Here is a 25,178-nt window from a genome sequence, read left to right on the forward strand (position 1 = left end):
GTCACCTATGTCAATTAACTGAAGTGTTTAGTTTCACATGACAGTTAACACATGATGGATAAGCGTGTACAATTCTAATTTAAGCACAAGGTACCTCAACTGCAGGCAAGAGCTCTATATACATTTCATTTCCTGATCATAGTGAGCCTGGCACCAGAAAGATCAGATTTAATTACTGTTTTTCTCTTATTGCTTATTTATTGATAGATATATTGCGTTCACTATTTAGTGTAACAGGATATTTCAGATTGGTTAATCCAACAAAATTCAAGTTTCCTTATGTAATATATTTATTATGAAATAAGCATAGGTGTATATACCCAGTTCCACCACCTCAGAAAACCACGGATACCATACAAAGAGCATTTTCGTAGAAACCTGTTCATAATAGCTGCTAAATAGTAGTGTCATAATAATAATTGAAATCATTACTCTTTGATGAGTAATGATTTCATTTACTGAATTCAAAATCAGAATTCATTTACTGAATTCAAAATTTGATCTTTGAATTTATAACTCTTGCTTTTGAAAAAATTCTAAAAATTGAATTACTAATAAAAAAGTATTTAAGGTATTGATATTTTAAAAATTCCAGTCATACATCAAATTGCTTTCCAGAACGTTTGTATTTATTCTTAGTTAAATCATCAGTGTTTAAGTGTGCTTTTTTCTCCATACCCTTGCCAGTATTCAGTATTATCAAAACTTACTGACTTACTTAGCTGGAATCTTTCATTATTGCTTCATCATCAATGAAGTTAATTATTTTCATGATTATGGTTCTCTTCTGTGAGTTATCCTGTTCTCTCTCTATGATTTTGCCTATTATTTAGTATTTTTCTTACCAATTTGTATATGTCCTTTATTCTATTAAGGCTATTAAAAAATTGTCATATTTCTAAAAATATATTCATAGCCTAGGATTTATCCTTCATCTTACTGATTAAAAATTTTAACATGCATTTCCATAGAAAAATTATTCAAATTATCTCTTTTTCCATGATTACTCTTTTTTCAGCAGCCTTTTCTGACTCTCTCTAGCCTTTCTTAGCTTAGTTTTCAGGTCTTTTTTTCTGGTCTTCTCATGTATCCCTCATCCCTTTCCCAGTTCTGTCCCTGAATCACTGATGCAATCAGATAGACCTATGCCATTTATGTTCTTTTCTCGATACCCTTGCTATGCTCTTTAATTATTCCTTTGCATTATCTCCTGTGAAACCCAAGCAAGGCTCTAATATCTAACATACCACAGTTTAGCATTTGGTTATTTTATTTTATAATTTTTTGCTAATTAAATCAGTCTCCCCAGCTGCCTTAAAACTTGCTTCAGAATAGGATTCATGGTTTATACTTTTGTATGTCCCCAAATCTTCTCTCACAGGCAGGGAGCATACTGAGCCCTCAGTGAGCACTTGTTAATTTATATAACTGCATGCAGATAATTGTCTCTGTCCTCCACCTCCACTTCCCCATGTATTATTGATTTTTACCTAGTGACAGAGCAGCTAAGATAAATGATCTGTAATGGGTTTGGAACAAATATTTTGGAGTTCGGTGCATTTTGTTTTCTCTGATTCATAACAATCCCATATACCATCAAACAATAGCCAGACCACTTCACTGACTCTGAAGAGCCAGCAGACTGCCCAGGGAGGAAGCTTCCAAGTTGTTTTTAAAGTGTCATAAAAGGTGTTGGGGTCACTGCAGGCTCCAAGGTCTCCTCAGAATGTAGGCTTTGCAGTTGGCCAGGTGAGTAGGCGTGGTATGTGCCCTCGGCCAGTATTACAGATAGGACTCAGAATATCGCTTGGTTGTGGAAGAAGGGCAGAACACCTAACTCTGTCCAGGAAACATCCTTAGGCGTTCTCAGAGATTCAGGACCTTGTTTGGAGAGTTGAGTAGTTTGGGGACTGAATCTGAGCATCTTTTGATATGCCTTTCTTTGATACTTTGAGATTGTAATAGCTGACCACTTTTTGGTTTTGTTTAATGATTTCATTTAAAGATTTATAGATAATGTCTTTAAAAATTTTTGTTTTACTTTGTAAAGTTTGATCAGAATATCAATTCCTATGTTGAGTAATTTTTATGACATTTCCCATATGTAGCCAAAATGAGATGTGATAATTTGTGCTTTTCATTTCTGTTATCTCTAGCTGTATAATAAATCATTCCAATGCATTAGTGACTTAAAACCACAGCAACTATTATCTCTCAAGTTTTTGTGGGTCAGGAATTTGTGTAGGGTTTGGCTGTTTGCTTTTGGCTCAGGGTCTTTTACGCGTTTGCAGTCAGGCAGTGACTGGAGTTGTGACAGTGGGCAGCTGAAGCAATTAGGGGCCAGTCAGTCATCTGTCTCTTTTCATGTAATCTCAGGGGGTCAGTCCACAGGGGCTAATTTGGGCTTCTTTACAACATGGCAGCCTCAAGGCAGTCACACCACTAACATGGTAGCTGAATGCTTCAAGCGTGAGTGTGATAGTGAACAAGGTTAGAGCGATATCGCCCTTTTGTGATCTAGTCTCGAAATCACATAGCTTCACTTATGCTGTAGTCCAAAATTCAAGGTGAAGGAATATCAACTCCAGTGCTTGATGGTGGGAATGCTGAAGTTGTATTATATGAAGAACATGGTGGTATGGGAGAGAGTATTGTTTTTATCTTTAGGAAATATAGTCTGCCACTGTCCATCCTCTGACCGCAATCATTTATAGCCCTTCTACATGTAAAATATGCTTGGTCTTGCCTTCAAAGCCACTAAGTCTCATTCTGTTTTGGCATTAGCTTGAAATCCAGGATCTTGTCTTCTCAGTCAAGTCCAGGGACAGATGACGCTCTTTGAGTAAGGCTTCTTGAATATGAAAACACTCTAACTAGAGCTTCTTCCAAAATGCTGTGAACTAAGTGACTAGATAAGTTATCTGACCTTTTTATATTTCCAACATTCAGTGGTGTGACAAGCATAGGAAAATTCTGTATCCCTCCTGTTCAAGAAGGGAGAAATGAGAGGCTGTTATACTTCCTAGCAAATCTGAAACCCAGATGTCCCTGGTGCCATTTGCCTAATTAGGGCTCTATCTATTCCCTCGGAGTTGTTCTCTGCGACTCTGGGCTCCTCTCACCATGTTCTTATTTCCATCCTCTGAATCATCATTCTTTTTCCAAAAAAAAACACATAGCTGACAAGTTTTCTCAACCTTCTTCCTATGCATGGAAGTTTGGGGATCCGAAGGCCCATTTTTAATTTATACTTCCTTTTTCCCTTTTAGTTCCAGCTGGTGTAATTCTTACATAAGAAACCCTAAAGGTTTTTTATCAATTTATAATCCACTCTATTAACAAAAGCTATACCAAGACAAAAACTGTTAGGCTGCAATGGGATAACATCCTCAGGTTCTCAATAGTTCAGTTGTTTAGCAGAGAAAGTAGGCGACGTGTGCCCTTCAGATCCTGAGAAAGTCTTTTTATCTGTCTTAAAGGATCTTTGAGGCATCACCTGAATACTTCTGAGGTGTTCATAAAGCATATTTATAGTAATATGCATACCTTTGTTTGCAGACCGGGTTTTTCTGACTACTACACCTGGCATTTTGTCTTTTTGCCGAGGCTTGTTCTTATTTTGAGACTCTTTTGCTCTCAAAATAGTGATAGGGAAGTGATAGGGAATGAGAAATAATTTTATTTTCCAACCCAGCAAGTTCTGCCCCTTTTTTTAAGTTCTCCAAATTTTGCTGAAAGCCAAACGGTTTCTTTTTTAATTCCTCTATCCCTTCCCATCTCTTACCATAGCAGCTAAAGGAAGGTGGGTGCCCCCTTCAGTGTTCTGCTTGGAAGCCTACTTAGCCTAATCCATGGAGTTGATGAGGTACATTTCCTATTTTCCACATCACTGTGGGCAGTTGTATTGCTAAATATTCTGCCACTACGTAACAAGAACCTCCTTTTCTGTACCTCTCAAAGATATCACCCTTGTTTCTCTGGAGCCCTCACAGTCAGACTCTTTGAGGCCCATCAGGCTTCCACGGACAGTTCCTTCAGGCTTCCATCTAACGTCTGGTCCTAAGGCCAATAGCCTATGTCTTGGTTTACTTTTTTATTTTATTTTATAGTACTTCACTTTGGGTATGAAAATATGTTCCAGTTATCTGTTGCTTTTTAAAAAACAACTGTAAAACATAGTGGCTTAAAATAGCCCAAACAAAGTTATCACCTCTCCTGATTTCTGTGGGTCAGGATTTGGGGCAGAACTTAACTAGGTGGTTCTGGCTCAGGGTCTCTCGTGCTTGTGTAGTCCCATGCTGTCTAGCGCTGGAACCACAGGTGCTGAAGCAGTCAGGCATATCGCTATTCATGTAGTCTCAAAGTCCCTCTGAGTTCTCCACATTTGGTCTTACAACATCGTGTCCTCTACATAGTCAGACTGCTTACGCGGCAACTAAAGGCTAAGAACACAGATTCTGTTGAATAAGGTGGGAGTTGAGTCACATTTTATCACCTGGCCTTGAGGCATATAGTGTCACTTCACCATAGTCAGAAGCTCATCCAGATTCAAGGAGAAAGAATTTAGACCCCACCTCTCAATGGGATGTAAGAAGAGAAGTTAGCGTGGGAGATATAGTTGTGGCCATCTTGGGGAAATAAAATCTTCCATACTTCTTTGTATCTAATCCTCACAAGTTAACTCCAAAGTTATAGAATAAAGATACAGATGTCAACAGAGATGTAGATAGAGGCTTTTGTGATAAAAAAAAAAAAATCATCCTTGCTTTCGTCATCAAATTTTACTGTTTAAACATTCAGTGAATTCCTGCTTATAGCATTTAATGGGAATCTAAATGTGATGTTTTTCTCTTGGCTAAGCCAAAATTATGATTGTGGGTGGTGCATGTTTTAAGTTATATCAAGTTCTCAGACATGTAGAATTTGTGAATGGTAATAGTTTTAACTGGCCAACTATCAAAACCTGTGCTTTTGTAAGAAAAGAGGAAAAAATGTTCCCTAAAAATGAAGAGAAAGTATATCGCTTCCTAAAACCTGGCTCTGCGTTAAGTACTGATGAATTTTCCCACTGATTCTAAAAATTAATCTTTTTAAAATATCAAGAATCATCCGGTTGAACTTCATGAACATGCACAGTGAAAACCCTGTTAAAGATGATGGATGTGCAGCTGCTAGCATCTCCTTTCTTCTTGGTCACACCAGCTTAGTTTGTCTTCTATCACTGCATAAATGAGCCACGTGTGCTTTGGAAAATTTTTGACTGTTTAGGATGTTTAGTCTGCATAGGCTGGACCCTGTTCACTGCATCTTCTTTCTTCAGTTTCCCCTCTGCTCACAGCAACGCTATCCAGCTAATTTGTGTGGGCGAGCCAGGCAGTGCAGCAGCTTGGGAAAGCAAAGGACCAAAAAGCTGCTACCTGTGTGAATCATGACTGTATCTTCACTGTCAAGGGACCAGCTGCCATGTGATCCTCTTAACCAGGTCAAAGGTGATGTGACATGAATGGAAAATACCAGAATGAATCATCACAGTTCATTTCAATTATTGTACACAGAAAAGCACACCACTTTTTAGCCATCAACCTGACCTACTGACAGTGACATTTTAGTCATCACAAAATTGAAGGCAGTGTTACTTAGTGAATTATTAACTCTAGTTTGATCTTTTTAAAATATATGCAAAGTGTGGTTATAATATAGTAAATCCCAACGTAGGATTGCTTATTTCAAATCATAGTCATAATTTTGTCTCCACAGTTCACCCTCAAGTAAGTTTCTCTGTGGTATGATATGACTCCAACAAGCAGGCTAGTGAAATTGGCAGTAAGTTTGTTCATTTAATTATAATCTGATTTTTAAAACTATTCAATTGTCTTTCAAACAAAAGAAGTTAGATCATTAGGTAAATAGTAAACCTACAAAAGCAACAGATGACAAAAAATCTGAAAACACTGATAACTGGTTCATAAAATAACATAGAAGTAACATGAGGTGAGTAGAGAAATGAAGTATCAAATTTTGATTAAAATGTTTGCAGATCATTCAATTTACTTCATTTAGTGTCTTAACTGTACTACGAAAGTTACTAACGATTTAGTTTGTTTAGTGTATTATTTATTTACCATATCAGGAAAATTGAACTTACTCATTTTAAGTAGGCGTTAAAATGTTCTGTTTATTAGTTTTCTACCCGAAATCTAAAACATTTGTTTCTAAGGAGGTCAATAACTCATTGATTATCATAGTAGTAATTGTGTTAAGTATATGTGTTCAGCATTATGTAGGCTCAGATAACCAAAATTTATTAATAATTTTACAACAAACTTTTTAGGCCTTTATATTTTTGGCTTGTGTCCCCTCTCCTCATCCCAACTGTCTTTCACAGAGCTCTACAAATCTTATCATGCCACTCTGTTTCTTAAAACTGCTCAGTGGCTTCTCATCACCAGGAGGCTAATGTTACAGTACTTTTTCCTGACAGACCAGGTCCTCCATGATTAGGCCCCTTCTTCCCTTGCTTGCCTTATTATCTCCTGCCTTTCCCCGTAGAGCCGCGCTACATCCACAGATACTTACTTGTCATTTCTTGCACAAACTATCCTCTCTCTCAAGCTATGCCTTTGTTCTGTCTCTTTCTGGAATGGATTCCCATCTGCCTCTTCTAGAGTAATCACTGTTCAACTTGGTCCGATGAGTCCTTTTCCTCCTCAATGAATTAGGTCCTTATATCTTATCACTTACGGATAGCTCTTGCATCACCTTTATTAGTAGGTGTTGTAGTTTTTGCCTGTGCTGCCTGGAGGCAGGAGTTATGTCTTATTTACTTGTGTATGTTACAGGTGCTTGGTGTATATTAGATATTCAAAATTGCTTACAGAGTGATTGAATGATTTACGGCCCTAGTGTAGTTTTCATTTGAGTCTTCAGTCTTTAATCATTGAGACCTCTTTCTCCTTGATCTAGCCTTCTTGTTTGGAGCATAGCAGTACCTCTCATTTCATATTTTCAAGTATTTCTCAATTCTCTTTATTTTATCAAGAAGGAAGAAAATGGTAGTGAGGGCTTGCAAGTAGAAATGTGTATTTGCAGAGCTCATATGCTGCTTTAATGTATCTTACCTTCAACCTTAGAAGGTTAAGTCTTCATGATACATTCATTAGTTAGGTGTTTTAACACCACAAAGAAAACTACTGTAGATACGGAAAAATGCATAATCCATAGCTCCTGATTTCAATTAAGGTGTTTTCTACTAGAGAAGCCAGGTATAATGCCAGTTGGGAATGCTGTGGGTTTTCTACAGGTACGGAAATAATTCAGAGGCTGTTTTGAGATAGAGAGATTACCTTGGCTGGCTTTATCAGATACAGCTTTAAGAAGAAAGGTTTCAGTAGACACTGTCATTCATTTTTACTCACATGCTGTGAATTCCACGACAAATGGACTGTGCAGAAAATTTGTCTACTGCCTTGAAATTCCTTTAAAGGAAAATATATGTGCAGTTTTGATAAAATATTGTTCTGGGTGTGTGAATAAACGGGTACCATAAGTTTATCTTTTATGGAGTGGTTTAATTTTAAATAAAATTTCTTCAGGTAGTTAGTGTATTTTCATATACTGTTAGAAGCTGGAGGAGAGGCTGTGTCAGAACTCTTAGGACTATAGCCCCACACGATAGTGAAATTAATTTTTTACTGATTGGTTTGCTTTCCTGGAATGTGACCAGGCCTCGATTGCCTTTGCTTTTCTTACAATTGAATTTAAGTTCCTTAGTTAATGCATGGTTATTAGCTGTTAAAAAAAAATAAGAAGCTTACATTGGTACTAAGAGTTGGAAAATATAGTAAACTACCCTTAGGAGACTTCATTCTCTACTAAATGCATTCCAAGGAACGGTCTGCTGCTGTGTTTATTTGAATAATAGACATGTCATTTGTACCTGATAAATGTATCCAAATATTTTAATCCGTGATGATTCTCCGGTGCCAGCAGTCCTAGTAAATCAACCCCATTTCTCCTCACAGATTGTTTTCCAGTGTAGTTTTAGTGGGTGAACTCTTATCAGAATTACGTTCCACAAAATGATGTGCCATTTACAGATGTGATCAAGTACTCATGTGAAGAATCTCATGGTCAATGGTACAAATAAAAAAAATAATGCAAGCAAATTTCAGATAATATCTAGAAGTTTTGTGTGTCCTTTTTCCCTCTTAAGAGATACAATGTTATTCATAAATTACAAGCAAATGTATTCTAGAATTTACAGGGAGAATACATAAAAACAATGAATCAGGAATGGATAAAATTGCATTGGGCATTTTCAGAAAAACTAATTTTTGCATACATTATTTGAATTTTTAGAGGGAAGTGTTCCAATAATTGCTTTCGTTTTTGTTGCTCTTAAGGAGAATTTCTTCTAGAAACTAACATATTCCTAAGGTGTATTGCTCCTTTTTACTAGATATGAAGATAGAAATTAGGGGCCTGACAGAAATTAGAGAAGAAATCTTAATCTTCCAATGGCTATGTATGTAATTAGACTAAAATGTAAATCCCTTACCATGGCTTACATTAGTTCTTCTCAACCTGGGCTGCAAATCAAAATTACCTGGAATGCTTTAAAGAATACTGGTCTGTGGCTCATACTTCAGTGATTCTGATTTCATTGGTCTAGGATATGGCCTAGGCATCTGGATTTTTAAAAGCATCATAGGTGATTCTAGTACAGCACACAGTAAGAACCACCGGCCCCAAACGCCCAAATCATTCTGTCACTGTCTAATTGTTTGATTTCATTGTGTATCAACTCTTCCTCCCCCCAGCACCCTTTTCTCAATTACTTGAGTACCAAGGATTGTTCTTATTCAAGGCTCTCACCATTAGCAATTCCTTCTACCCAGAATGCTCTTTGTACACATCTTTACATGGCTGTGTCCTTCTCATCATTCAGGCCTCAGCTTCAAGGGCTCTCTTCAGGCAAGGCTTTTCTTACTTCCCCTGTCTAAGCTTTCTTTCCCCCAGCATTATCACATTCTGTTTTACTTTTATTACTGATTTTCTTTTTGCCATGAGATATTATCATATTCATGGGTTATCATATTCATATTAATATTCATGGGTTGTTCCCCACCCCTCACCCCCCACTAGAATATAAAATCCATGAGGGCATGTCTGGCAAATTTGGTTCACCATCATATTTCTAGCACTTAAAACCAAGCCTGGCATATAGCAGTTGCTCGATAAATATTTTTTTAGTAAACGAATAATAATGTTGATAGACAAATTTTGTGGGAATACACATTATTATATCCACCCCCCACAATAAAACAACCTAAAACAAAACATGGGATCACATTTTAAAATTAGAATAAAACCCAGGATGAAATGAGTGAAAATATCAATCATCAAAGAAGAAGTAACCCTAGAAATGTGGCACCGTCCAGTACTGAAACTGTAAGAGTGGTGAGATGAAGCCTGAACTAGTTACCACCCACTAAGGCTTTCATTCTACAGCCATACTTTGGATCTTAATGTCACCCCTAAGTGCCGCACAGTTGAAATCTTCATATACTTTCTGGTTCACTTCTATTTTAAGCAGTCAGATATCACCTCCTTCTCCAAAAAGCCTTCCTTTAGCTCAGTCTTCGGGAAAAGTGAGGTTTTATGAACTCCGCTTGTTTGTATCATGGCCATAGCCATACTGTACTACAGTCACCTATTTACTAGTCTTCTGTCTCCTGCACCGGCCTGTAGCCTCCCCAAGAAGAGGAATTGTGTCCATAGTGCCAAACCCATACCAGGGACCCAACAAATGTTTGCTTGAATGAAAGAATAGATATAAAATATTCCACAAGAAGCATTACAACTGCTACTTAAAATTATAAAATGGATTTTTCAGGAATATAAGTAAGTTGAAGTAGTTTTTAGTAGAATACGGCAATAAATAAGTAACTGGGGGTGTGATGTTATGGACACTTACTTAGGAAATTAGGAAAACATTGTTGGTGCCGGTAAGTCTGAGCACTAGTTTCCGACTGATATGCTGCTTGTCATTTGAATGAGGTTTTCATCACTGACTTGGGACTTTTTGTACATTATTTACCCTTTTTGATAAAGTTCCTTTCACTAGCTGCTATTCAGATGGATACATTTTCCAGTAACACCTGATAGACATTTTAAAAGTATCCTTTAATTGATATTGATTGCCAGTAAATCCAATGATTACTTTCATCAGTGTACTTTGAACTTGGTTGTACTGCCCCAAAGAAAATGCAGCAATCTTTGGGCATATAAATATTTAAAATTCTCTCTGTAGAAGCCCTATCTATTTAGCCCTTCTAAACTATTGTCGTAATTTTAGCACTTAAATACTACTTAGGACTGCTCTTTCAGATTATATCCTGCTTCAAAATCTTCACAGTACTATCATATACAATTATATCTGAAAGCTAGATTAGTAAATCTTTCAAAAGGACAATCGTACAGTTGAACATATTTTTGTTAACATTGTGGAATTATTTATTGCCTCATTTTCTGTCACAAAGATTATAAAAAAGAGAAAGAAGAGTGGATACTCAGGACAGAATGCTGGTCAGGTGCCCCCAAATCATCCTGAAATTCACAGTGTTAGCCCCACTTTACTGCTAGCAGCCTGGGAACTGGGGTGTGCTTTCCCCTTCTGTTTTTAGGCGGAAACACTCCCAGCACAAACAGAGCAATTTTTTTACATTTTTAAAAAGGAAACAACAAGCAAAAATAGCAAGGAATTTTAATACCAGTCACAGCACCCAAAGAAATTTTCCCTTTTTTAATTTGAACCTGCATTCCCTCATAGTTGGAGCTAGTTTTGTACCAGTTGAAACGTTATTCCATAGAAATAAAGGTTTAGAGAAGGTCATTTTAAGAAGAGACTCAGAAGTGTGGAGTTGTTACTACATATGGCATTTCCAGTGAACATGTGGTTACGTATCGTGGAAGAGTGTAATGTGGGATTTCTGTTCTGGGTAAAGGGAAAATGAAACCGAAAGGGAAGGTGCCATGTCAGCATGGCGGAAAGGCCTGTATTTTGTGCTGAGAAGTTTGAACCTCTGTTGTCTGCAGGAGGAGGTGTTGAAAAAAAATTTAAGTGTAGTAGCAATGTAGAAGATTGGTGGAGGAGAAAGGAGAGTGGTGACAGGAGACTAACTTGTGATTATTTCAGTATTCAATGTTTTCTAAAAGCTAAACCTGAATTTTGGTAGGAACAGAGGGAAGGGAAAAGAGGCGACTAACTCGAGAGGTATTTCAAAGATAGACTGTTTTGAGTACTTAGTAACTAATAGGTAATAGGAGAGAACAGAAGTAGAACTCTGAAATTTTTAGCTTGGATGACTAAGTAATGATACTGTCATTACCCAAGTAATAATATTTGTGTGTGTGTGTGTGTGTGTGTGTGTGTGTGTTGCCATTATCAACAAAAATATATATGCTCCAAATTGGAAGACTTCAGTCTGTCACCTAGGAATTATTATTATTTTCTATAGGAAAAAAATTTCCACTGAGATATAGTCCCCTTGGTATTATTGAAAAGTATAATAGTAAGGGTAAAGGATTTAATGTGAAAAGACCTGAATTCAGTTTCTGTCTATATTTCTTTTAAACTTTGACACATTGGGCTGGTCCCTTACCTGTTTTGAACTTTAGTTTTCTCATATGTAAAGTGGGGTTACTTTCTCATTGGCTTATCCTGATGATCAAATGAGATAACACATGAAAGAACACTTCTTAAAAATGTAAAGTGCTATACAGATGTGAGTTGTTAGATTTGTACATACCGTTAAGAGTTGGTCAATGAATGGTTTTACCTAATCAACAGGGATTGCTTGACGCAGAGGCCATGTGTTGAGTTTCCTGTGCTTCTAAAGTATTGTTTCATATTCTCTACTGGTGTGACTTAAGCATCAAGTAAGAGGACCAATTCGTATATACTTTTAAAAACACAAATATTTGTACAAAACACTTATTTTGATTCAATGGTTCAATCCAAATTGTCTTCAAAATAAAACAAAAAAAAAATCCAAGCAAGTTGATTACTAAATTGGATGCTATTTGTTAACATTATTTCATCTTTTTATGGGATCGTGAAAAAAAAAGTGCAAGGATATTCTTTATGCTTACCTTTTTTACTTTTACCACCCACATATCCTCAGGCCCACTTTCAACTCTGTTCTTGGTCAGTGTAGACCAGATACCAGAATGAAACAAATTGGAGGAGAGAGGAAAGGCCTCAAAGTGCACTCTGATGCGCTTTTCAACTACAAAGTAATCTAATGGAATTACAGCTTACAAAATTAGAAAGATTGTTCCTGTCCACCTCAAAGTATGATTTAATTCACTTCTGTATATGTATTGTACACGACAATATTCAGATCCATCAAAATACAGAAATGTCTCTTGTTCTGCATTACTCCTTAGCTAGTCTTGATACCACATTTCAAGAAAATTTTAGGGCTTGTCAGGCAGGACAGCAAGTAGAAACATTTTATGTGTGAACCAAAAAAAGAGTACTCGATGCCTCATTTATGTCTTGTTAAAATTAGTTTGCTTTATTGTTTCCTTCCGATTTCTTCTGTTTTTTTTGAAATATGTTTTGATTGGAGTGTCATTAAAGTGAATAACTATATTCTTCAGCTTTACAAGTTAAATCTTCCACATGAGAACAGATTCATCACAGAACAGTAAAATAAACTAGGTTGTTTTACTTTATGAATGATCAGACTTAATGTACGTTCCTATTTTTACTGTCTGTTAAATTTAATCATTCAGTGATATTTTAATGAGCTACTACGTGATGAGCTATGATTAGTGAATAATAAGAAAGGTCAACTAAAATGTAGTAGACCAACTCCTCCATCCAGTTGGTTTTGCTGAATTCTTCCTGGCTGGGATTTCTCCTTTTCCATCCTAAGGAATGTAGGCTGTAGCTTGTTTGGGGGAATCTCCCAATCTTTCCTGCTCTCCTTTCAGCTGACGTTAAGTCCCTCTGGTGTGGGTGATTTCAGGACCCCTCCTGCCTTTAGAAGGACAAAATAACTTGATATTTCTGATGCTTTCCACTCTTTATTATTGCCTTCTTTTATTAAACATAATTTAGATTTATTATTGATTGTACTTACATGTGTTCTATACACTGAATTTCAGAACAATTTTTATTTATAAATGATAAAATAGTTTAGTTTAGTTTGGGGTTAGTTGGTGTCATGTCAAATGGAAGTTAAAAAGGACCCATACTCTTTGCTATGGTTTTCTTGTTTAGTATTTTTCTTCTTTTCAATTTATATGCAACATTGTTCTAGTTGAAAAGAGCAAATGATCTATTTATTAATTGTGCAGTCAATACTTCTCAAACTAATCATGGGTAAGTGCTTACAATAAACTGGCAGCAGTAAAGGTTAGTAGTAGACTTATGTATGATTTTCCTGTGGGGTCCCGGGAGCCCGAAGTATTTATTACTTGAAAACAAAGAACCTCATAGTTAAAGGTAAGTGACTGTATATGATATGACTAGTAGTAGGCCTATAGAGGAAAAGCAAGGAGAAACAGTCCATAGTTTGCTTCTAACTAGGCACATTGTAGAGTCAATTTTCTTTCTCCTCAGTCATTTACACTGAAAGTCACATACTCCCTCAGGTCTTTTTGAAAAATGATGACAAGCTTGAATTACTAATATTTTCCTTGTAACCATTTGCCCCTGAGGAGTGTCTCATTATTTATACTGTTGGATAAATGTGTAGTATTCATATCTGATTAAGTTTGTCAACAACATATTTTAAAATCATTCACTACTTAGTCTTGTTTTTTTTTTTTTCATTTGCTTTTTTCACCTCTAACATCAAGGAAACATTAAATTAAAGCATTAGTATAACTGGATTACAATTCCAGTTTCCTAACATTGATCCAATAGAGCACTTCAGTATTACCAAACTAAAAATATTAATGTAGGTATTTATAGTAATATTGAACATAAGATTAGCACACTTTCTTTGTAATTGCATTTTTAAAAGTTTCTTTTCCTTTGAAAAGTTTTGTTTTTTATTGAAACTATGTAAGAATTCAAATTGTTAGTTTAAAAACTGAAATAAGATACAAATAAATCAAGTATTTCTAATTTCTAATCTTTCATTTGTTTATTAGTTTATTCATTCAGCTAACAAGTGAGTGGCTATGTCTATGCCAGGTACAACAAGCCAGGCCCTTGAAAATATGTTTTAAGCTTTATTTGGTTCTAGGGTTTTCTGAAATTATATTTAGTAGAAGTGAAGACTAAGTCGCCAAATGGTCAATAAGTACATGAAAAGCTCAACATTATTAGTCATTAGGGAAATGCAAATTAAAACCATACTGAAATTCTACTTTATATTCACAGGTATTGTTGTTATGAAAAAGATAATTGCAGGTGTTTGAAGCCTGTGGAGAAATTGGAACTCTCATTGCTGGTGGGGGTATAAAATGGTACCTTGGAAAACAGTTTGACAGTTCTTTAAAATGTTAAACATAAAATGTTAAACATAAAATTAGCATATTATTTAGCACTTTCACTCCTAGTTATGTATCTAAGGTTAATGAACACATGTTCATGCAAAAATCTGTACATGAAAGTTCATAGTAGCATTATTCATAATAGTTCAAAAGTGGAAACGACCCAGATGTCTATGAACTGATGAATGGATAAGTAAAATGTGGTATATCTATATACAATAATGTGGTATATCTATATACAATAAAATATACAATAAAAAAGAAATGGAGTACTGCTACCCAGTGATATAGGTACTAACATTAAACCCATTTTATTGATAAGGAAACTAAGGTTATATAACTTAGGTAATTTGAGACAGACGAAAACTCACAGCAGTTTGGCTTCAGAACACTCACTTTACTGAGTTGTTGTTTTGTTTGCTTGTTGTTTTAAATTGTTACCTCTGTCTTTTTCTTTTCTTCATGGGCAAACTTTGAAAGAGAGATTGTATTCCATATCTCACTTTACTTGCTTACCACTCACCTCCAGTGGAAACAGTTCAGCCACCAGTGCTCTCTTTCTTTGCTGAAATATAATTCACATACCATAGACTCACCTTTTTAAAATGTACAATTCAGAGATACTTAGTATGACCGTGCTTTCTCAATGTTGTATAATGAGCTTTTTTCAGTCAGATTTGATCCTTCTGTGGCATTTGGCATGCTGACCACTCCCTCCTGAATACTCCATCCTCATTCATTCCTTTTCTCAATCCTTCTACTAACATTTATAGTTGGTTGACAGTCTTTGTGGGCTTCTTTTCCTTGACCCACCTTTTAAATGTTGGGTGTGGGTTACTTCTCATTATGCTATCGCTGAGAGACCTCATGGCTTCAGGAACCACCTATGCTGGTATATGGCTCACAGATCTCTCTTTATACATAGCACATATTATTGTATATTTATTATATGCAATGCTCAGGTTAAGCACATTAAATCTATGCTCTCCTTGAACTTCCATTGGGAGAGACAAGCAATAACGATCAAATTATAAAGAAGGAAATTTGTGATTTTAGATGGTATTGTAGCCATCGGCTTCACGGAGAAGGTGCCCTTTGAACGCAGATTTGAAGAAAGTGGAGGAGTTAGCCAGAAAGCTGTTTGCAAGAGAGTGTACCAGTGTGGGAACAGCAAATTCAAGGACATAAGGGCACACCTGTCAGGCACATTTTAAGAATAAGAGCAGGACAAGTGGGCTGGACGTGAGAAAATGTGGGGGCCTGTAATTGATTCTGTCAGAGACATAATAAGAGGGCAGATCATGTAGGGCTTTATGGATTATTATAAGAAGTTGAGCTTTTACTCTGAGCAAAATGGGGACACCGGCACGGTTTTGAATAGGAGGTGAATATTATGTGAGTGATGTTTTTTAAGTGACTCCTTTTGTTTCTGTGTTGAGAATAGACCAAATGGTGAAAAGGTTTCTAGCCCCAAAACCAGAATAGAAGGCTACTGAGTTGATACCATCTCCATCTCTGCTGTATCATGGATCAGTATATTTAAATGCTTAATGAACATACTCACTTGGGTATTACACACATACCGCAAGTTCATCATGTTTGAACACTAAATCCATTTTCTCTTCCTGTTCCTGTTGCAAAGCTGTTCCCTCTTTCTGTAACCTCTATGTTGGTAAAGACCCAGCTACCTGAAGGAGGAACCACCATTGAATTCTTAAAGACTGAATTTTTTTTTTTTTTAGAGCAGTTTAACAGCAAAATTGAGAGAAAAGTAGAGACATTTCCCATACATTCTCTGCGGTCATACATGTATAACCTTCTTCATTATCACTGTTCCCCACCAGAGTGGTACATTCTTACAATTGGTGAAACTACATTTACACATCATTATTACCCAAAGTTCATAGTTTAGGGTTCACGCCTGGTAGTATACATTCTATGGATTTGGACACATGTGTAATGATATGTATCTATTCCTTATAGTGTCATGTGGAGTATTTTCACTGCCTTGAAAACCCTCTGTGCTCTGCCTATTTATTCCTCCCCCTTCAGATGCTAATCTTTTTACCATTTCCATAGTTTTGCCTTTTTCAGAATGTCAAATAGGTGGAATTAATGTAGTATATAGCCTTTTCAGATTGGCTTCTTTCACTTGGTAATATGCATTTAAGTTTCCTCCATGTTTTCATGGCTTGAGCTTTCACTACTTCTTATCACTGAATAATGTTTCATTATTTGAATGAACCACAGTTTATTTATCTTCTCACATACTGAAGGGCATGTTGGTTGCTTCCAGGTTTTGGCAATTATGAGTAAAGCATCTATAAACATCCATGTGTAGGCTCTTGCTTGGACAGAAGTTTTCAACTCCTTTGGGAAGATACGTGATAGTAGGCTCACATGGTAAGGATATGTTTAATTTTGTAAGAAACTGCTAAGCTGTCTTCCAAAGTGGCTGTACCATTTTGTACTCCCACTAGCAATGAATGAACGTTTCTATTTTACTGCATCCTCACCAGCATTTGGTGTTGTCAGTGTTCCAGATTTTGGCCATTCCAGTGGGTGTGTACTGGTATCTCATTGTTGCTTTCATTTGCATTTCCCTGATGACATATGATGTGGAACATCTTTTCATATGCGTATTTGCCATCTGAATATCTTCTCTGGTGTCTATTAATGTCTTGGCACATTTTAAAAATTGGTTTGTTTGTTTTCTTTTTCTTTTAAAACCATGTCAAGTCATTGTTTTCAATCTAGTTGTGGAGGGCACAGCTCAGCTCCAGGCCAAGTTGTTGTTTTCAATCTAGTTGTGGAGGGCGCAGCTCACTGGACCATGTGGGAATCGAACCAGTGACTCTGGTGTTATAAGCACTGTACTCTAACCATTGAGCCACCGGCAACCCCAGTTTGTTTTCTTATTGTTGAGATTTAGGAGTTCTTTGCAAATTTTGGATAACAGTCCTTATCAGATGTATCTTTTGCAAATATTTTCTCCTAGTCTGTGGCTTGTCCTCTCATTATCTTGACATTGTCTTCTGCAGAGCAGAAGTTCTTATTAATTATTTCTTTCATGGATGTGCCTTTGGTGTTGTATGTAACAGGTCACTGCCATGCCCAAAGTCATCTAGGTTTTCTCCTATGTTATCTTCTAGCAGTTTTATAGTTAATGCACTTTACATTTAGGTCTGCGATCCATTTTGAGTTAATTTTTGTGAAAGACATCAGATCTTTTTCTTGACTCATTATTTTGCATATAGATATCCAGTTCTTCCAGCACCATTTGTTGAAAAGATTGTCTTTGCTTCATCATATTGCCTTCACTCCTTTGTCAAAGGTCAGTTGACTACATTTATGTAAGTTTATTTCTGGGCTCTCTGGTCTCTTCCGTTCGTCTGTCTCTTGTTTTTCCAGTACCCCACTATCATGATGACAGTAGCTTTATACTGAGTCTTGATATTGGGTGGTGTGATCCCCCCAATTTTGTTCTTCTCCTTCAACATTGTGTTGGCTATTCTGGGATTTTTTGCTTCTTTAGATAAACTTTAGTACAAGTTTGTCCATATACACAAAAATAACTTCCTGACATTTTTTGGGGGGATTGCACTGAATCTATAGATAAAGTTGGGAAGAACTAACACTGACAATATTTAGTCTTCACACCTTTGATTCTTCATATGTTCCTTTTCCTTTACAGTGAAGATAAAACCCTTTAAGTTCTTCTGAATAGGGCACGTTAGTTATTTTAATTTTGTCCACCGGTTTCCACTGATTAATTTGTTAGTCTTTTCTTTTTGCTACCTTTTAATACTCAGTATTAAAATTCTCAACAGTTCCTCGAAGAAATGCAGGATAAAACTCTTTCATTCCTTTCTAACTTAATGAGGGCACTGCTGCGTCCACTTCCTTGCCTGGCCTGGGCAGCCTCTACATGTTATTTAAATGACTAACATAAAGGCAGCAGGGTGATACTGCAGTTCTGTCAGATTTGGGCTCAATTTCAAATCCATTGTGTATTATATGATTTCGGACAAGCCACTTCATAACTCTTATCCTCATTTTCTTTTTCTTAAAAAAGGCAATAGCATACCCATCTGTCAGTGTTGTTTTTTAGTGTTAGAGATAATATTTCTAAAGCCACTGTTAGATGGTAATTGCTCAATAAATAACAATACTCTCTCTAGCACCCAGGTTCCAGGAAGACAAAGAAAGAGATTTATCTAAAGTCTGTAGTCTTTATTAGGGCCTCGCTTTGTGTTGTACAGTTCTACGATTTTGCTAAATGCATAATGTCATGTATCTACCATTAAAGTATCACATAGGATAGTTTCACCACCTTAAAATCTCCTTTGAAGGAGAAAGGTGATGAAAAGTTTTATATACCAGGTTAAAAACTAGGGTTTTATATAGTAGGCTAGCAGTCTTCAGATGTTTTCATTTACAGACCCTTAAAAGAATTTTGGAAAATTATGTAACCACTCACACATTACCAAGTTAACATCTACAGGTTTTTCCCTGTGGTAAAATATGTGTTTGCAAAGAATTTAATTTCCATATCATTGGCAATATTGACATCTTAAAACAAAACTTATATCAACTATTTTAAGAATACTCAATGGAATTGGAATCCACAGTAACTTGATAAAACTGTTATCCACTTAAATAATAAAGAGTAGACTTCTATTAAAAGCTGAAAATTTTGCATTACTATTTTATTTTCTTGACCTTTATTTCTATCTCACTTCCTCATAGAATTTTTATGCAGTATATTTTATAGTTAAAAGTCTTTAACTGTTCACCCTATCATACCTCTGTGCAACAAAAATTTAAGACATTAACTGAAATTTTAAAATTGTTAAATTTTCTATGACCCCGGGGCAACATACCATAGTAAGATTTAGGATAGATGGGAGTGTGCCTTTCTTTTGTGAAATAAAAGAAAGGTTATTGTGAATAAAGCATTTCTCTTAGCCAGATCGATATTAATAAAGAGTTTATGTAGCAGCGATTTTGGACCTTTTCCTCTATGAAAACTATCCATTCAATTGGCTAACTGAAGAAACCAGTCTGAAAAGGCTATATAATGTATGATTCCAACTGTATGGCGTTCTGAACAAGGCAAAACCAGAGAGAGAGTAAAAAGGTCAGTGATTGCCAGGGTTTGAGTGGGGGAGGATGAGTACGTGAAGCACGTTCTTTTAAAAAAAAAATTTTAAAACTATTTCCTGCTTCACATTCTTTGCTCCGGCCAGAGCTGTTTGAAGTCCTATATCATGCTTTTTCCTGCCTCTTTGTCTTTATTGTCTTTCCTTGCCTCACTGCCTTCTACTCATTCTTTAAGATGCAGAAGTCTTGACTGAGGAATTACCTATCTTACCTTCCCTTCATATTGGCTCAGATGTCATTTTTCCTTAGCTCCCTCGCTACCCCCGATACAGTCTTCATCTTCACACTAACGCATTATTTTGGAATAGCTTTTTTTCCCTCTGAAATTGGACTGTAAGATCTGAGAGCAGAACTATGTTTTATCTTTGTCTCCTCAGCACCTAGTATTTACCTCTCCTAGTAATATGTTAATTTATTGGGCAAATATTAATTATTGAATGTAACAATGCAAGGTGGATTTCGGTTCTCAAAAAGTAATTCTTGTGCATAAGATTTTGGGGGGAGTCAAGCTGCAAAAGGCTATTTTTGTTTTATGCTAGTTATTTTTCTGGCTTACTGGTAAGGTTTTCAGTAAGATTTCACATGAAGATAGGATTTCGAACCTAAAAAGAATTTGAGAACCACTCTTGTAATAGAAGGAGCACAGCTCTGTGAGCAGTGAGGCAAGGACTCTAGTTTTGGCTCTGCTGCAAACTTGCCATGTGACCATGGGTCAGTTAACCATCCTGGGGGTTCATTTTCTCATCTGTGAAATGAGTTTGTGACCAGATTATTTATAGTTTCCTTAACCATTGATTTGATGAAGGGAGAAAATTTCAATAAATCGAACATATCGTTATTCTTGGCAAGAAGACTTGATTTATCTTCTGATCATTCATACTGCGGGCATTGTAGGTGGTGTATGTATCTCAGGGTGACCTTGTTCCTGTCATCGCAAACCATCTAGCATCATGGCGTAGATTTTATCCTTAATCTAAAAAAAAAGGAAAATAAAATAATTCATATTGTTATGACCGAAAATCTAGTAGTTGTTAATGTAATACATTGATTCATATAATTTTCAGATTATATATTAGCTCTTTTTCATTAAATTCGTAATTTGGTAACATACTTTCTAGTGTATTTCTATCGTTCTGGAAATGAACTTATTTTTGTCGAAACATTTCTTTGTGGCCAATTAATTACTCAGTCACTACAGCCTTATTCAATGAGAAGCAGTATTGAAAACAATTACAAAAATGCTTTCCTGCGCCTTTTGGTCATTCATAGTATGTCGTAATTCAGTTTTATAAAGTTTGACTGAATATTGAGGTATGACTTTTATAAAGGGTTTGAGATTATGTTGTTTGGCCAAACAAAGGCAGTATTTCCTTTCTTGTCTTCCACTTTACCCAGACCCCCCTTCTTTCCACCTGCTTGAGGAAAACTGTATTTTTTCAGACAAACCTCATAATTGCCCTTCTGTGCCTGATTTGGGCCTCAGGAAAGGCCCATAGCATCTGTAAAGCTGGCAGCAAAATGGTATTTCCAGGCAGGCACAGGGTTGCTGGGTAGTGAGCCAATCCACAGCTTTGTCTGAGCAGCTGAGAACTTTGCCGGAGTATTACCACGGTGTTCAGTAACACAGACCTGTGCCATGAGCAAGTAAAGCCCTGAGCAAGTGTCAGGGTCAATATTTATAGACCACTACGTAGCTTGCCTTGCAGAGAGAGAAAACGAGAGAGAAACACGCACACAGAGGGCAAGGAAAGAAAGACTGCTGTGGAGGGGAACTTGAATTTCCATTTTTTTTCTTAAAAAAAAATTCTTTTTGACTGTCAGGTTCAAACTCCTGCTGAATCATAACCATTTGCCGCTGAGCTATGACAAGAGAGGAAACAAAAAGTTAGACGAGCAAGCCTGCCATAAGTGAGAAGGTAAGTCATTAGCCAGTTCAGTCTCGCTTTTACTCGTAAACTCCATCTCCCTGTTGGCTGCCCTGCATCAGTAAGCACTGGGCTGTGTGGCATGTTAGAGCTAATAAGGGAGGGCGTCCTGCTGTTTAAGAATGTTCTTGGTGGCAGTGTAGTTTTGTGTACTGTGGTGAAGAATGCTGTATACTTTCATAGTATACTTAAACAACGTGGGCAGTGGGAATGGCTCTCCGCACAAATTTCATGTTGTGTCCTATCAGGAAATTTCTGTTTCTTCATTCTGTCACACTGGAAGTCTTCCTATTGGTAAATTCCTGGTTGCTTTTGTATCAGTGCTAAAATGTGAAGTTGTATAAGTTTACAGTAGTCTGTGGTCTAGAAATGGAATGGGGGGAACTTCAGATGAACCTGTGAAGATGTAATAGAGCTCGTCACAATGTGCAAGCAACATGGGGTCTTTGTAAAAGAAAGCCAGTGTCCATTTGGCAGTGTACTGAAGTGAAATAATGACTGTTTTGGGGAATGGAGAGAACTGAGAGTGATGAAAAATAGGAATAGTTTTCTTAATCCAAAGTGCAAGAGACTCTGCATTTAGGGGAGTTTCTCAGTTTATCCAAGTGACTTGTGAGATTGGTTCCTTACAAAATGTGATTCTTTACTAAAATCATTAAATTGACATCTCTGGCTACACATTCTTAGGTTGTTTTTTTTTTTTCCTTTCGTCACGTGTAGCACCTTTACATGTTTCTCCGTATGTTCATAGTGCTGTAACGTGTTCATTTATCATCATTGCTTTGCATATCCCAGATTAACAATAAAAGAGATGTTGAAGGGGACAGAAAAATTGTTTTCTACATATTTTCTGATTCAGAAAACCCATGAAATGTATAAATGTATATGTCTTATATGTATTATACGTAGCTTGGAAAGTAAATATGTTGCCTCACTGGAAGTATGGCGTTGTTCAAGACTTAACCCACTGACACAGTGAAAGTTTCCCAATTGTTGTTGGTTTTTTAATTGTGCAAGAGAAACATTAGCATGATATCTAAACATTTTTAGGTTAGGTTACAGATCATGGTGGATTATGGTTCCAGAGGTTTTCTGTACTACATATTTAACTTAAAAACAAAAATAATCTTAAAGTAGCTGTAGAGTTTAAACTGTAGGCCAACAGATATAAGGAGAAGCTAATACTCTGGCACAGTGTTAGGACTGATATGCAGGAACCAACTCATTCTCAATGGGATAAACCACTTCCAAAACAGCAGGTACAACAGGTCTAAATGTAAAGTAAATATCTTAAAATTACACTAATAATTGTAGAGTATCACTTCTTAAAATCATGTATAATTTTTAAAATAATACAAAATGTCTTAAAATCTATTTTATTCACAAATGCTTTAAGGCTAATCTGGTATCTAAATTTAAACTGTATTTTTACATTCATTTAATGCTAGTTTTAGCCTCTGAATCAAGCCTTGTCTTTGTATTTGTTCAAGCTCTGCTTACCAGTTTATTTATGGATTTGATTTAGATTTTTGACAACAATATGTTTATTTTGAAAATGCCACCAGTTGATCTAGAGTGGTCATTTCTCTATTAAACTTTTCTTTGCTACTACCTCTGGGTAATAGCTCATGGTCATGATTGTAATTTCAGTTCTTTATTCAATATCTTTTATTTATTCCCGTTATATATTGCATAAATACATGATATTGCTCTCTTACGCCTTTTTATTTGTTTTATTTTTGTTCCTTCTGGTATCTGGTTTCTGTTGTACCCTGTGAAAATTTGGCACAGAAAACAGACTGAATAAAATCATTACAATACAAAGAAACTAAAGAAAGTTGTCCCTTTAAGCCAGAGAAGATATAGAAAACTGTGATATTGGTTGACAATGTCTAAAATGGGATGTATTTTGGTTGCAGGCTTGTTGAGCATTTTAAAACTTGACATGCCTTCTCAATACTATTTTTGGCTTTAATGCAGATCTGACATTGGCTATTTATCATATTTGTAAATAACATATCATCAAAATGAATATGGGACCTTTTGTGTCATGTGTTAACTAGCTATTAAAGAAAGATTAGGGAATTTGGTTTGAAATATTAACATTAACCTCTTAATGGATCTCACTTGCTCCTAGTCCTTTTGCTCTACTGCCAGTTCATCCATCTGTTATACAGTACTACCCTTAGAGGGATCAGCCCCCACCCCCATGAACACTTTGCTTTCCTGTCAAAAACACTTCCATCCCTGGCTCTCTATTGCTCAGATAAAGGTCAGGCTTCTTGGTACAATGAGTCTCTTCTTGATCTAGCTGCTACATTTTTTCTATATTCATCTTCTGCTATGCTTTCTGGGCTGTTTTCCACATCTCTTTTGCTCACCCATGAAAGATTCCTCTTTTCCCTGTTTTATGCTCCAGCAATACTGAACATCTTGTATTTCTCAAAACAATCCATATTGCTCTACTTTCTGGAATTGTTCACGTTGCTCCCTTGAGCTTGAAAACCCTCTTTCTGGTCTTTGCCTCTCAGCCTCGGTGAAAGTACCTCTTCCCTGGATCTCTGCTGGTCCTCTGTCAGCTTCTGTGGTGGCCTCTGTATAGACTTCTGTCTCAACACTTTGCAAATCTGAAGATATGTTTTGTGCTTTTTTTTTCCACATGAGACTGTAAGCTACTTGTAGCCAGGTTTAAATTTTTTTTTTTGTTCCTCCAAGACCTATCATATAACAGACACTCAAGAACTTGGACTAAAGAAAACATTTATCATATTTAACTTAAACCCACTTTTCTTTATAGACTTTTTATTTACTATGTTTGAAAACTTTCATTAATTGAAGGAAAGCCCCTCTAGTAGATGAGAAATGCTTTTGAGACAATAGCAATGCTTTTTTCTTAAAAAAAAAAAAATGAATTTGTTTCTCTTTTGACCACCAATCATGGTAATCTGTGTGTATGTGTGTTTATCCATGTGCATTTATCCAAGACAGACATTTGTTGAACTCACAAAATTGTTTGAATAACAAACGTTCATAATTATATTGGTTAGCATATACAAATTCAGAATATACATCTCCAAAATATTTTTTAATTAATTTGATGAAATCTATCAAATAATCTGCTAGTTACTGCTCCCACATGGACTGTTGTGGTGAGTTAAATGATGCCCTCGCAAACTGCAGACAGTGTTACACCTTCCAAAAGGCCCAGAAAGAATTTCAGGAAAGATTAGGTCTATCCTCATTTATCTCACAGAATTACAGAGTGGAATGGCTCCCACTTTTACTGATAAAGGTAAGCAACCTAATTTTATTTACTATTGTAGAGATAGGGATTTTATAGAAATTAATAGAAAGCCATGGCTTAAAATTTTTCAGTCCTGAAAGGAGATATTCCATTGCAGTCAGAAGAATTTGCTCCTCAAAATAGAATGCTGAAAGAAAGGGATGTTAATTTTTTAAAAAAGTAGTTGAGAAATAGCAGCTGTTTTTTTAGTTATGATATTCAATAAAAGTAAAATTTATTTTTTCCTTAATTGTGTTTTATTTCCTCACCATACATAAAATACTTTGAATATG

The 25,178-nt window shown here is 36.1% G+C and overlaps 1 protein-coding gene across 3 annotated transcripts in view; it reads left to right on the forward strand.

Annotated features, from left to right (window-relative positions):
- Positions 1 to 25,178, forward strand: part of BMPR1B (bone morphogenetic protein receptor type 1B) — a 368,245-nt gene that overhangs the window by 194,830 nt on the left and 148,237 nt on the right. Inside the window, exon 3 of one of the 3 annotated variants that reach the window (XM_081056909.1) lies at positions 21,499 to 21,593. The exons of 1 other annotated variant lie outside the window; for it this stretch is intronic. The gene's annotated coding sequence lies outside the window, so the exon portion shown is untranslated. Of the gene's footprint in view, positions 1 to 21,381; positions 21,594 to 25,178 lie in introns of those variants that run through there. One more of the 3 variants, XM_081056910.1, reaches the window with a different exon arrangement.

Source organism: Rhinolophus hipposideros (genome assembly GCF_964194185.1).
Source record: "Rhinolophus hipposideros genome assembly, chromosome: 1".
Lineage (NCBI taxonomy): Eukaryota > Metazoa > Chordata > Mammalia > Chiroptera > Rhinolophidae > Rhinolophus > Rhinolophus hipposideros.